Raw genomic sequence first — 13,286 nt, 5'->3', positions numbered from 1 at the left:
TCCCGGCAGCTGGGAGAAGGAAGGCCTACTCTTGCACAAATTTTGTGCATCAGGCCTCTAGTTATAGATATAAAAGCCTAAATTGTCCTCATGGGAGTTTGACTGGGAGACAGATCGCTTGCTATGACGTGCACTGACCACCAGGGGGTGGTGCATAATAAAGGAAGGCCCCAGCTGGCAGCTGGCAGCTGGGGAAGGGAGGCCCTGGCCAGCAGCCAGAGGCCCCAATTGCCCCTGATGACTGGCCAGGCCTAGGGACCTTACCCGAGCATGGATTTCATGCACCTGTCCTCTAATGTGATTTATAAAAACGAATCAGAGACGTGCTTGCATTTAATCCACACAGTGGAGTGGACCTTTGCCCCGGGCCACAGCTGTGTGCCTGCAGGACAGAAAGAACAGGCGAGGAGGGGACTGCAGGAGACACAGCTTTGGGAGATGGAGAGCCGCACAGTGGTGAACAAGGACACCCACCCCCTCTGCTTTGGGGAGGGCCTGCAGCCAGGGGTTCCAGGAGAGCGGGGAGGTCTGACACCAGCAAGCACACCTGACAGAGGAACGGGAGGCCCACAGCCCTCCCCTGCGGCTCCAGGGCTGGCACTGTGCTGTGTCTGCATCTGGGCAGCAGAGGCCGCAGCCTGCAGGGCCAAGGCTGGCTCACAAGCCCAGGCTCCTGCAGACGGAGGGAGGCCGGTGGCCAGGTCCGGAGGGGCACGCACCACTATCCCCCGTGTTCCAGGGACAGGCTCTTGTCCCAGGCCACGCTTAGCTGTTGGGGAAGGTGAGAGACACAGCCAGCGAGGCAGCCACTCCAGCACGTGGAGGGAGGAGAGTGGCTTTTGGTGGCCGTCAGCTGTCTACCACAAAGGTGTCGAAAGATCTAACCTGTCCTTTCCCAAGAACCGGCAAGATGGCAGGAGTGGAGCAGAAGCGGACCTTCCCCATGTTCTCCTACCGCGGCCTGGCTCTCCACCAGCGGCCTCAGCACCTGTGAGCAGCTGCTGCAGCTGTGCAGCACCCACCCGCACCCCTCAGGCGAGGAAGCAGCTCTCCTTGTGCCTGCGCCAGGCGGGGAGGCCCTGCCCACGGGGAAGCCAAAGGTGGTGAACTCGCACCTGCAGGACGTGACCACCTTGCACCTGTGGGACGAGACGGTGGCAGCGTGTTGGGTGTGTCGGCAAGACCTTCAACCAGGAAATCAAGCCTGAGCTGATGGGCCACTACGGGGTGAGTTCTCCATCACCAATAAGCCAGCCTGGCATCGGAGCTGCCTACTCCTCCCGCTTCATCCCTCTCACGTAGCTGCTAAAAGCGCAGACTTACCTAAAAAAAGACCTAATCCCCGGCAGCCTTAGTCAGAAAGCTCTCAAAGGCGACCCTCACCGAAATGAGGACACAACCCAAGGAGGAGAGTGACATGGCACGTGGCCAGCAGGGACTCCATCTGGGGGGGTGGCCAGTGCCATAGGTCCTTTAGGCCTGCAGAGCCCTCAGGCCTGGTCAGATCACCAGAGGTGGGGACCGGCTCCGGAGGAGGCGGAAAGTCTGGTCAGAGAGCCTGGGCGGGTGACGACGGCACATAGAAAGCTCAGGAAACAGACAAGCACCAAAGGAAGTTTTATAGGAAATAAATCTAATGCCGAGACACTGTATGATTCACCTGGAATAACATTAACATGTCGGAGCAGTAATGTAAACAGGGGGTGCTGATTTAATAAAAGGTGTAAGTACCGAGGCAGGGTCGGGGAGGAGAAGGGGGCGATGGGTAGTTGAATCTTAATGGGAAGTTAAATTCTAATCTTCTACAATAAGTCACTCGGTAAAACCTACAATGGAAAATCACGAATCTGCAGTATATGAACGTTATGCATAAATCGGACTGAGCAGAGAATGGCCATGGAGGGGAGAACAGGCCTGGGGGTGGGGCAGCGCTAGCTGCTCTTTCTTCATAAATTATCTCTATGTGTTACTTTTATAAAAAAGGAAACTTATCTGAAAAGGAGGGAACAATATTTTACTACAATTTAAAAGAAACAGGAAGGAAAGGAAAGGAAAGGAAAGGAAAGGAAAGGAAAGGAAAGGAAAGGAAAGGAAAGGGAAGGAAAAGAAATGAAAGGAAAGGAAGAGGCCCCAAGTCTGCAGACAGAAGCACCAAGTAGGAGGCCTTGCCCAGCTATGGCCCAGGAAAGAGCTGTGCAGGTGTGCTGTGCAGGTGTGCTGGGCATGTGTGGGGTGCAGGTGTGGGGTGCAGGTGTGGGGTGCAGGTGCACTGTGCAGGTGTGCTGTGCAGGTGCGCTGTGCAGGTGCACTGTGCAGGTGGGGTGGGCTGAGGATGCTGGCGGCAGATGTGAACATGAGAAGTATATCCTCTATAAGCGGTTAATCTCTCCACCCCTCAGGTATTCCAGGTCTCCCGAAGCTTCCTGAAGACTCTCCATACATGTTCACTGGAGGCGGCGGCACAGACCATAAGTCAGAAAGCATTTCCTGGGCGGGGTATGTGTGTGTGTGTGCAGCTCAGGGCAATTCCTGGCGCCTGCTGGGAGGGGCAGTGGTGGCAGCTCCCTGCCTCCCCTCGGGTCACCTGGGCCCAGACTTCTTTTCCTGGGTTCCATGTCATGTGCAGCATCCGGAGGGTGAGAGTGGTGGGTGCATGTTTGTGTCTGTACTTTCTCACACATGCATGTGTGCACAGGTTTACACATATGGGGGGCGTGTGCATGTGTGAATGTTGTCTTTGGGTGGAGGATGGGCCTGTTCTGTTCAGTCTTGCTCCCTGCACACAGGAATGGCTTCCCCAGCCCCCGCATTGTCTTTAGAGCTGGCCCTTGGCCAAAGGTAAAGCCTGGGCACCCTCCCCACCCCCCAACTCGGCCTCCTCACATTTTCTTCACCGGATGCTCTGCATTCTCTCTCTTTCCTGGTGAGGCTCTAGGGGCTTGCGTTAGGACAGGACGAAGGGTTAAGCTACAGGAGTGAGTCTGATGGTGGGTGTCAGGCCTCCTCTTAGGAGAGGTTTCACTTGTTTGCTCTGGTTTGGTTTTGTCAGGGAACTTCCCTGTGGCCCAGGAGCCCTGAAGCCCAGGCTCCTCCTGGACGCTGCTGGCCGGTGGCTCTCCCAGCAGGTGCCAGAGCATCTCCCGGGGCAGCCAGCTCCGGCCACCTATGGTCTGTGCCTTTGTCTCCTGGGATGCGGCACCGCTCACTGGCCTCCCCTGTCTGCCCAGAGCCCCTCAGGCCAACCGCGTGCTCAGCGTTGGGGTTCCTCACTTGAAGCCTCGGAGCCCTCCTTTCCTGTCACCCAGCCCAGCTCCCGGGTGTCAGGACTCGGGCCTGGCCCCGCACCGCATGCCTCAGTCTGGGCCAGAACCCGTGGCCAGGGCTCCTCTCTGCCCCGAAGCAAGGCAGCCTGGCCCAGAGACACTGGCCCCAGAGCTGGTGGGGAGGTTGGCGAGCTACCTCCCTTCTCCCCTGCTGCGCTGCTGCCCCCTGCTGGCCATCCCCACGCTCCCCGGAGCCTTCCCCTCCCTGCACAGGCACCTCTCCCCAGGGCCTTGGTGCTTGCATGCTTCTGAGGACAGGGGGCTCACCACCTCGCGGAGCAGCCTGCTCCAGGCAGAGATGCTTCCGCCTCTTAGAAAAGTCCTTTGAAGTGAGCTGAAGTCTGAGTGCCGGTTACATCTGTTAGGTGGCCCAGGAAAGCGGCGGCGAGGAAAAGAAAGAGAATCGAGTGAATCAGAAAGAAAAAGGAGAAGTTTATTTGCGTTCTCGGGCGAGACCCACCGGCCCAAAAGGTGGGGCCAGTGAATTTCGCGACTTCAGGGAGGGAGGGACATCTCTTTATTCAGGTGTTTGGTGAGGGCGGGGGCCTGAACTGAGGAAGTGCCCGCAGCAGGGATCATCACACATTCAACTGAGGGAGTCTCGGCCGCAGGGGGTGGGCGGCACATTCAGGAATGGGTCAGTATCTTGTGCGGGGATCTCTGTGAACTTCAAGGAGAAGCAGGTATCTGTGTCTGGCACGCTGACCCGTGAGAGATTCCAGATCTGTGAGAAATTCCAGAGGAAGTCCATTGTCTCATCCCATGTCCGCATGTATCCGATCCCGGGCTCCCTCCGACCTAACATCCCGGCCTTTTGGTGATAAGGGTCGGCGACTCTCTGACTGCTTCCAGCTGAACAGGGACGACGAGGGGGGCGGCGGTTAAAGGCCGGGGTTAGGGGTTAGGCAGAGTCGGGTCGGAGGGGAGCCGAGTGTAGGGATGGAGCAGGAGCTGATTCACAGTCACCCGTGACATCTCTGCGATCCGGGAGCGGATGAACTTGAGGAGGCACGGGGCTAGGAGAAAAAAGACACAGATGAGAATCAGGGGCCCTATCATGGGCAGGACCCAGGTAGCTAAGGGGCTTTGGAACCAGCTGAAAGGGGAGTTGTCCTGGAAGTGTCCTGCATGTAGTTCTTCACTCAGCTTAGGGTCTGTACATTTTGCTCCACTACTCCAGACTCATTGATGTAATAACAGCATTCCTCCTGAAGGAATATGCAGGTTCCTCCTCTTTCTGCAGTCAGAAGGTCTAAGGCGCGCCGGTTCTGCAGGGCTACTTGGGCTATTGATGTTATCTGTCGCTGTAAGGAAGCTAAAGAAGCAGTAGTGGACTCCAGGGCTAACTGGAGCTTGTCATTAAAGTCCTGAGCAGTGACCAGACTGTTCCCGAGGGCCCCCCCCCCCCGCAAGGCCTATCGAGGTAGCGATACTCACCCCTAACATGACAGGGAGGAAGGCTGCCCGGCGAGTCCGGGGGCGGGATGGAGGGAGCAGCCAGGCGAGCTCTGACTCTCCATATAAGGTTAGTTGGGGAACTACCATGACGATGAAGCAGGGCCCGGGGTCAGAGGAGTTTATGCAGTTACTTAAGGTGCCATTGCACCAAAAGAAGGTACCCGGACTGGCCTTGGTGAGGCTGGATGCAGTGTAGTTCTGGGTGCAGTTCCACGTGACTCGTCCCCCAGTTACCGGATTACTGGTCTGGTAGCATATCCGTGGGGGCAGGGTGGGCTCTGGAGTTTCAGGTTCCCAAAGGGGAATGCCAGCCACGGGAGGCTGGCATTCACCTTTCCCTTGGGCCCTTGGAGAAGTTGTGAGTGGGACGGCAGCCAGCAAAGACCTTCGGAGAGAGGCACACAGAAAGCAGTGGGAGACATTGGGCAGGGTGTGGGTCTCGTTGAGGAATAGTAGGGTGTGTTGAATAAGTTGGAGCCAAGAAGACAGGACTTCTACCCGGGGGGAGTCAGGCAGCTTCCCTTTAAGGGACTGTTCGGCCTGTAGGATGCTGTTGGAGACCTGGACTTGGGCCTCTTGGGCCAGGACATATTCCCGGGAGATGTAAATGGTCCCTGAGGGGGTTGAGCTCCAACTACTTAAGTATAGCTTTCCCACGACACCCGTAACCCACCGCTGGTCCCAGGGATCCTGGATTATGATGTGGAAGGCCCCATCCTTCCAGATAAAGGAGCCACCCCTGTAGGCATCATTGATAACACAGCCCCTCCAGCGGCAACCCCCATAGGTGTCGACCTCTTGATTACACCTGTCTGGGTCCTCTTGGTCGTAAGCAAAACAAGCATAGGGCCGGCCACCATGGTACACTGACCGGATGTCGACAGCCATCTGCATCCTTGTCTGGCATCCCGCTAGAGGGCAGTCCTGAGATCCTACCTGCCCGGTGACTTGTTTGCCGTTCTGATAGTAGGTTTCACGGACCTTGAACCTCCACACATAAGCGGGTGGGGGGTTGGTGTAGGTTGCTCAGGGCCGGGAGGAGAAGGAGGAGGGGGAGGGTGGCTAAGGCGGACCTTAGTGGGACCCAATACATCACATTTATAGAAGTCATGCTGCTCCGGGGTCCTCTTGAGCCTGGAGAGGTGGTGCCACGATGGGTCGCCATGCAGCTTGGCCGCGGTGGGTGTTGTAAGGATCACGATGTGAGGTCCCGTCCACCTCGGCTCCAAGGTTTGCAATTAGGTTCTTAAGGAGGACCGAGTCACCAGGGTGAAGGGCTGGTCCTGGGAGTCCTGGTCGGTTGGCTCTGGCTTGGGCAGAAACCTATTCTCTGTTCTCAGAGCATTTGCCTGGGTAAAGACAGATATGGGAGATACGTACCCAGGGGAGGGGGATCAGTAAGGAGACGGTTCAAAAGGGCTCAAGAAGGTGGGACTCCTTGGTGTAGCCCGGATTTCTGGTTGGGGCCATGGGCAGGAGGTCCGGTCCAGGAGCTGCGAATAGAGAGTGACACTAGAGGATTTCCCATCCCAGACAGTAGAATTGATGACTCCCTCATCATTCCGTATCTATTTCACCTGAAAATATGAAAAACCTGAGAAAAATTGGAGGGTCGCTTGCCAGATAAGAGCCTGTGAGGAATGATGAGTCATCCGGTCCTGGATGGTGTCGTCGAATCTTCTTCGGGGATGGTGGGAGGCACTCGGTGAGCCTGAGAGAGGTAGGCATTGCAGTGAAAGTGGGAGGAAATGTTAGAATACGCTGTTATCCAAGGGAAAATGGAAGGAGCAGTGGAAGCCAGGGACCTGGAGGCTGGAGAAAAGGCTGGGAGGGAGGGAGCAGGTCGCGCAGCCTGTTCCCAGGTCTCTAGCCGCTTGGATTTTAAAACTGCCGCATTTTTTCCTTTGGGAAGGGTGGAGGGGGATGGGTGGAGATTAGAGCAGTTTTCAATTCAAAGGAGGAGACAGTGTGGAGGAGATAAAGAGATAAGGCATTCACGGCGGAGACAGAGACTGAGCTAGGCGGAGACTGAGAGACTGAGCTAGGCGACTGTGGTCTGGGACAACTGGGCCCCATGACAGGACGCATGGCAGTGGAGGATCGGTGTCCCTGTAAAGGGAGGGGGCCAGGAGTGGAAGGAGCAGGGAGGCTGAAGGGCAGAGTGGCCGCTAGGATGGTGAGGATATCTCGTCCTAACAGGGGCACGGGGCATGAAGGCATGACTAAGAACGAGTGGGTTATAGGGCTATGATGAAGGAGGCGAGGAAGGGGTCTGGTGGCCAGAAGGCATGTGGATTTGCCGTCAATACCCATGTCCGAGATTTTGGAAGGATAAAGGGGGAAGGACAGAGAAGGTAGCCCCCGTGTCGATCAAGAAGGAGACTCGTGCGCCCGCTACCTTCATCTCAACCCGAGGCACGGCTAGGGTGATCGAAGTGGACGAGTCCGGGCGTCTTCAGTCTTCAGTCAATCCTAGCATGGCCAGCGGTGCGTCATGGCCCGGAAGGGCGACCCCACCACGTTGAGACGTGGAAGGCTCGCCACTTTTCCAGGAGCAGTCACTCTTCCAGTGACCATTTTGACCGCACGCCGGGCAGGGCTTGGTCGGAGCCCAGGGCTGGGGGCACTGCTTTGCCCAGTGGCCTTCATTGCCGCATTTGAAGCATTGTCCAGGCGGTGTGCGTCCTTTCGTTGCACTCCCACTGCGCACGGCCCTCTTGGGACCATGTGCAGCTGCTGCCGGCCTCAGGACTGCAACCAAGGCTTGCGTCTGCAGGTCTACCTTCTGTCTAAGGTGGGCCTCCCGTTCTGATTCTGCCTTCTCCTTACGGGCATTAAATACCTTAAATGCCATATTCACTAAATCTCGGACAGGAGTTTGAGGACCAATAAAGACCTTAAAGGTCGGGTTTAGAGAGTGGGGGCAGACTATGCCCTCAGTCCGCTGCTTCCCTCAGGGGTAGAATGGGCGCAGGAATGGAAGAGGCTGTTCTGGAGCTAACGTTCTCAGGATTTGGGCCCTAGGGGAGAAGGAAGCTGCTTGTTAAAAGGGTCTGAAGAGAGCTCAGCTGCAATCTCTTGCAAAGGGAACTGGCCGGACACTTGTGAATTTAAAGTGTTGGCAGTCATGGGGAAGGAGATTCGGCAGAGCGCAGTGGAAGGCGGGCAGTTAGAACTTAGAGAGGGTACTGCGTGGGGTACAGGTTATTAAGGCAGGCCTGTAAGGGGAGGGGAGAGCGCAGGAGAGGTGGCCTGGGTGGGCGTGGGAGAGGCACTGGGATTTTTTGATGCACACAGTGGGGTTGGCGGAGAAAGGAGAAAGACACCAGGTGCTTCTCAATTGCGGTTTAAAGTCGCAACCTCCCAGGGGCAGGGCAGAACGAAGGCTCAGGGACAGAAGGAAGGTGGAGCCTGTGGACGCCTGTGTGCCTACTGGGGAGGGAGGCAGGAGCGGGACGGCAGGGGACTTGAGTTTCCGGCTCCCGCAGCGGCTACGGCGTTAGCGGCGGCGGTGGGGGCAGAGCAGGCAGACGGACAGACCGCGCGGCGGTGGAACGGGGACTGGGGCACAGTGCGCGCGGCGGCAGCAGTGGCATTGGCGGCGCAGCGTACAGGGGCACGGGGTTGTAAAAGGCGGTTTGAGTTTCCGGCTGCCGCGGGGCGGGCGGAAGAGGGGAGGTGGGATCAGGAGGCGGTGGAGAAGGCTTGCCTGGAGGAGAGTCCAGCAGGGAGGGAGGAGTGGAGAGTGCGGAGAGTGAGGATGCTGGGGCGGACGGTGCTGGGGCGGGGAGGAAAGATTCTCGGGTGGTTCAGATAAGGCGGAAAACGAAGAGATCTCAGTAGGGAGAGTAGGTTTCCCACGGGCCAGGAGAACCTGGGTCGTGGGGCAGGAAGAACAGAAGAACAGAGGGTGGGACGAGAACACAAACAGAGGAAGGCTTGAACGTAGGGGATCTCGAGCCACTTCCCGGTTTGTTGGCAGAAATTACTGAGGTCGGTGAGGACGGTAAAATCAAATGTCCCGTTCTTAGGCCATCTAGAAGCATTATCCAATTCATACTGGGGCCATGCCATGTTACAGAAATAAATGAGACGTTTCGGACGCAGGTCCTGCGACAGGCCCAGTTCAGCCAGATTGGTGAGCAGACACCCTAGAGGTGTGCTCGGGTCAGTTTGGAATTTTGATTGCCCATGGTTGGTTCCCCGTGGCCAGTAGCGGGGCCAAAAAGCTAGCGTCCTAGCGATTTGAACCACGCCACGGACAGACGGAGTAGACCAAAGGAGTTAGGGACGTCTCCACTATCTCCTGAGGCCCAAAGGAACCTTCCTGGAAGGGTCCGGAGGACAGTCTCTGACGCGGCCGCGTTTTACGGACAGAGACGCCGGCAGGTGTGTGGCCACGGGGGAGCGGCACGGGGCGGGGCAAGACTCACCGCTGATGTTGCCACCGGGAAGAGGCTGAAGAGTTGAAGAAACGAGGTCCCGACGGGTCCTGGGCCACAAGGAGGGAGAGGCGGGCACCTCAAGCCGTGAAGGGACGGCAAGACTAGGTGCTCGCGCCACCCGGGTTTCAAGGCACCTAATGTTAGGTGGCCCAGGAAAGCGGCGGCGAGGAAAAGAAAGAGAATCGAGTGAATCAGAAAGAAAAAGGAGAAGTTTATTTGCGTTCTCGGGCGAGACCCACCGGCCCAAAAGGTGGGGCCAGTGAATTTCGCGACTTCAGGGAGGGAGGGACATCTCTTTATTCAGGTGTTTGGTGAGGGCGGGGGCCTGAACTGAGGAAGTGCCCGCAGCAGGGATCATCACACATTCAACTGAGGGAGTCTCGGCCGCAGGGGGTGGGCGGCACATTCAGGAATGGGTCAGTATCTTGTGCGGGGATCTCTGTGAACTTCAAGGAGAAGCAGGTATCTGTGTCTGGCACGCTGACCCGTGAGAGATTCCAGATCTGTGAGAAATTCCAGAGGAAGTCCATTGTCTCATCCCATGTCCGCATGTATCCGATCCCGGGCTCCCTCCGACCTAACAACATCCACCTGTTTATTCATAGTCAGAGCCTCTGGAGTCACACATTTTCTTCATCATCCTTCTCACCATCACCTGTCGATGTACCAGGTGCATTGTGTTGTTCAATCCTTTCAACACCTGTGAGGTTGAGACCTGTGTCATCCCATCACACAGACGGGGACCTGAGGCTCAGAGGAAGAGTGTCGCCTAGTGTGCCACACAGACAGGAAGTCGCAGGCCCCTCAGGCCCACCCCCTCCCACCCCCTGCTTGGGTTCCCCTCCAGCTTGTTTTTACCTCCCTGCCAGGCCCTGCTGCCCACAGAAACACACACCTTCCTTGGCCCTGTGGGAATTCACTCCTCCTCCAGGAAGCCCTCCTGTCACAGCAAGGGTAGGGAGGGAGCATTCCTTCCAACAGGGAGAGGGAAGGAGGGGAGGGGGTGACGGGCCATGTCTGCGATGTGAGTGAATCTGTGGTGACACAGTGGGGAGGGTGCCTGCTGCTCCTGTCCCCTCAAGGCCGGGCGGATGCCCCCACTTGCCTGGCAGGGCCCCGGGAGTCAGCCTTTGAGGGGCATCCTGGACCTGCTCTCATGCTGGCCATCGGCAGAATGCGGGGCCTTTGGCAGGGGTCATATCCTCTTGCAGGCCAGGCCGGGCTGGCCCATGAATACCAGCTTCTATGGGACCTCAGCAGTGCTGAGAGGTGAGCTGGGTGAGCAGACTTGATTGCCTCTCAAAGGACAAGGGCCTCCTGCACCCCACCTTCCCCGGGAGCACCAGGCCACATGCGGGGTGAGAAGCTGTGGCTGTGTGAGGGGGGACGGACTCTTCCCAGCCCTTTGATGACCCCAGCCACCCCCCAAGGCACAGTGCCCTTGGGCATGCCAGGCACCCTCAGCCTTGGCTGCCACCGCAAGCTCCTTCCATTTCTCCGTCTAACCACTGAGACTCCAGGGAGCGGCTCCAGTCAGGGCTCCCACGGGTGGAATGTTGCCAAGCTCCAGCCGAAAGCTTGCCTAGTGTCGCGCCATTTCGGTGCAGGGCAAACCTTCCAACCCACCGGGCTCCTTCATCCACCCCGTGCTGGATCCATGCTGGGTGCCCATGCAGTCCCTGCTTACATACCTCCAGTGACGGGAGGCTCATTAGCTACGAGGCAGCCCGAGACTCAAAACAGGGAGGGCTTCCTTCCCGCAGAGCCGAGGTTTATCTCCCCGAGGCCTCCTTCATGAGGCCCGGCCCTGCCGCCAGGGGCCCTCAGAACCAGCATAACCCTTTTCTACCATGTTTGGAGGAAGTTGACCAGCTTCCTGTTGAGTCTTCTCTCTAGCCAAAGCCGAGAGAGGGGGCCAGTGAGAGAGCCCTCAGGACTGGGGTGTCCATCAGAGAGAGCGAGGTGCTCACTCCCACTCTCAGCCGAGCTGCCCCGGCCTATCCCGGGGTGGGGCGGGGGGCATGCAGAGTGAAGAGAGTTCTAGCAGAGCTGACCTGAGTGTCCCCGCCTCTTTGGGGGGGGGGCGGGTCTCGGAGGCCCAGGCCTGAGTCTTGCTGGGACGTGTCTAAAGCGAAAGGCTGCCCGGGGATCCTGGCCTTTCCTGGGCGGGCCTTGCAGGGGGCTGGGCTTAATGTCTGAAAGTTCCCGCCTCAGCGCTGACTCCCAGGACCCGCCTCCACCTGGGGCTGCAGGAGCTCCATGCAGCCAGACCACCTCCCATTGCTGCTCCAGGCACAGCCATCACCCCTCAGCCGGCCCTGCCCACCCCCAGGTCTGGGCCCCGAGGGCCGTGCGGGTGGTTCACTGCCTTCCTCTTTTTTTTTAATATATTTTATTGATTCTTTAGAGAGGAAGGGAGAGGGATAGAGAGCCAGAAACATCGATGAGAGAGAAACATCATCGATCAGCTGCCTCCTGCACACCCCCCACTGGGGATGCGCCCGCAACCGAGGCACATGCCCCCGACTGGAATCGAACCTGGGACTCTTGAGTTCGCAGGCTGATGCTCTATCCACTGAGCCAAACCGGTCAGGGCCACTGCCTTCCTCTTGTGAGCAGCTGGTCCCCCGCATCTCTCCCGGCATGGAGGCAGGGCACAAATAAATACATAGAAGGAAATGCACGCGTTTGTCCCTGTTAAGTTTCATCTCATTAGATCCACCCCATCGCTCCAGCCTGTCAGCTTCTCCTTAGATCCCAACTCTGTCATCTGGCATATTTGCCATCGTCCCCCCAGCTGTGTGGCATCCGCAAATTTGATAAAGAACGTGGAGCGTGTTTGTCTCAGAGGAAGCCCGCTCCCCGCACTGGGAGGCCAGGGCACTGGCGTGTGCGGGGGTGTGCGTGCAGGCCACACACACACACACACACACACACTCTCTCTCTCTCTCTCTCTCTCACACACACACACACACACACACACACTCTCTCTCTCTCTCTCACACACACACTCACACTCTCTCACACACACACACACACACACATACACACACTCACACACACACAGAGACACACACATACACACACTCACACACACACACACTCACACACACACACTCACACACACTCACACACTCACACACTCACACACACACTCACACACACTCACACACACACACACTCACACACACACACACTCACACACACTCACACACTCACACACTCACACACACACTCACACACACTCTTCCCTCTCTGGCTGCTCAGCAGCCCCGTCCAGCCACCGGCAGGACCCGTGTGATCCCGGGACTCTGAGCCCCAAGAGGGCCTGGGCTCAGCAGCCACTCGTGCACGTGTCCCGTGGGGGATGGGACACTGCAGGACACGCTGCCTCTCCTCCGCTGGCTGCTGTTTAAACAGCCTCTGACCTGGCCGTGCCCCGCAGGCCCCTTCCCCACGCCTGCGTCCAGGCCGGCCAGCCGGCTCCCTCCTAACAGGCCAGGACTAATACAGCTCAACCCACCTTCCAGGTAAAACTAATCTCGTAGGTATGAGCTGATAATATCAACGGGGACATGCCAGTGGGGGAGGGAGGGCACCTAGTAAGAATAGAGCCGCAGCTGTGTAATAATTACTCACCTTACTAACTATAGACAAGAGGTTCCTTACAGACCCTGGGACACTGGAGGATGAAACGAGGCTGTAAAAACATAAGATGCCTGATGGGTACATGTCTCAGAAAAGAAATAAATTCTGAGAACAGACCAAGGACAGGACACACTCTGATTTGGTGGCTGTGCCTGGACCCTGACCCCCTCCGGGAGTTTTTCTCAGGAACGCTGACCATCCTCCGGTCCAGGCCCGGGCTGAGCTGTCTGTAACATCACAGATTAGCCACCTTGTTATCGAGTGTTGGCTCCTGAAGGCCGGGCTGCAGGCCCTCCCTCCCCTTTCCCTGTCACACTGCAGCTCGCAGCTGCACGTAGCTGTCTTCTCCCTCGTGTGTGTAATCAGCCACTGACGGGGGGGTCAGAGCAGAATTTCCAGGTGAGCGCCTGCC

At 57.6% G+C, this 13,286-nt stretch overlaps 1 long non-coding RNA gene across 1 annotated transcript; it reads right to left on the bottom strand.

The window, feature by feature from the left end:
- Window positions 1–9,417: 9,417 nt before the first annotated feature.
- LOC139013261 (uncharacterized) lies at window positions 9,418–10,096 on the bottom strand. The gene is made up of 2 exons (XR_011471953.1): window positions 9,818–10,096; window positions 9,418–9,729 (listed from the first exon to the last, which is right to left on the bottom strand). It is a non-coding gene; the product is annotated as an uncharacterized lncRNA (long non-coding RNA).
- Window positions 10,097–13,286: the final 3,190 nt, after the last annotated feature.

This window comes from Myotis yumanensis, unplaced genomic scaffold, assembly GCF_028538775.1.
Source record: "Myotis yumanensis isolate MYYU_CA2020_CCGP unplaced genomic scaffold, mMyoYum1.0.hap1 SCAF_6, whole genome shotgun sequence".
Lineage (NCBI taxonomy): Eukaryota > Metazoa > Chordata > Mammalia > Chiroptera > Vespertilionidae > Myotis > Myotis yumanensis.
The sequence above is the reverse complement of the archived record's forward strand: the minus strand, read 5'-3'. Positions and strand labels throughout refer to the sequence as shown.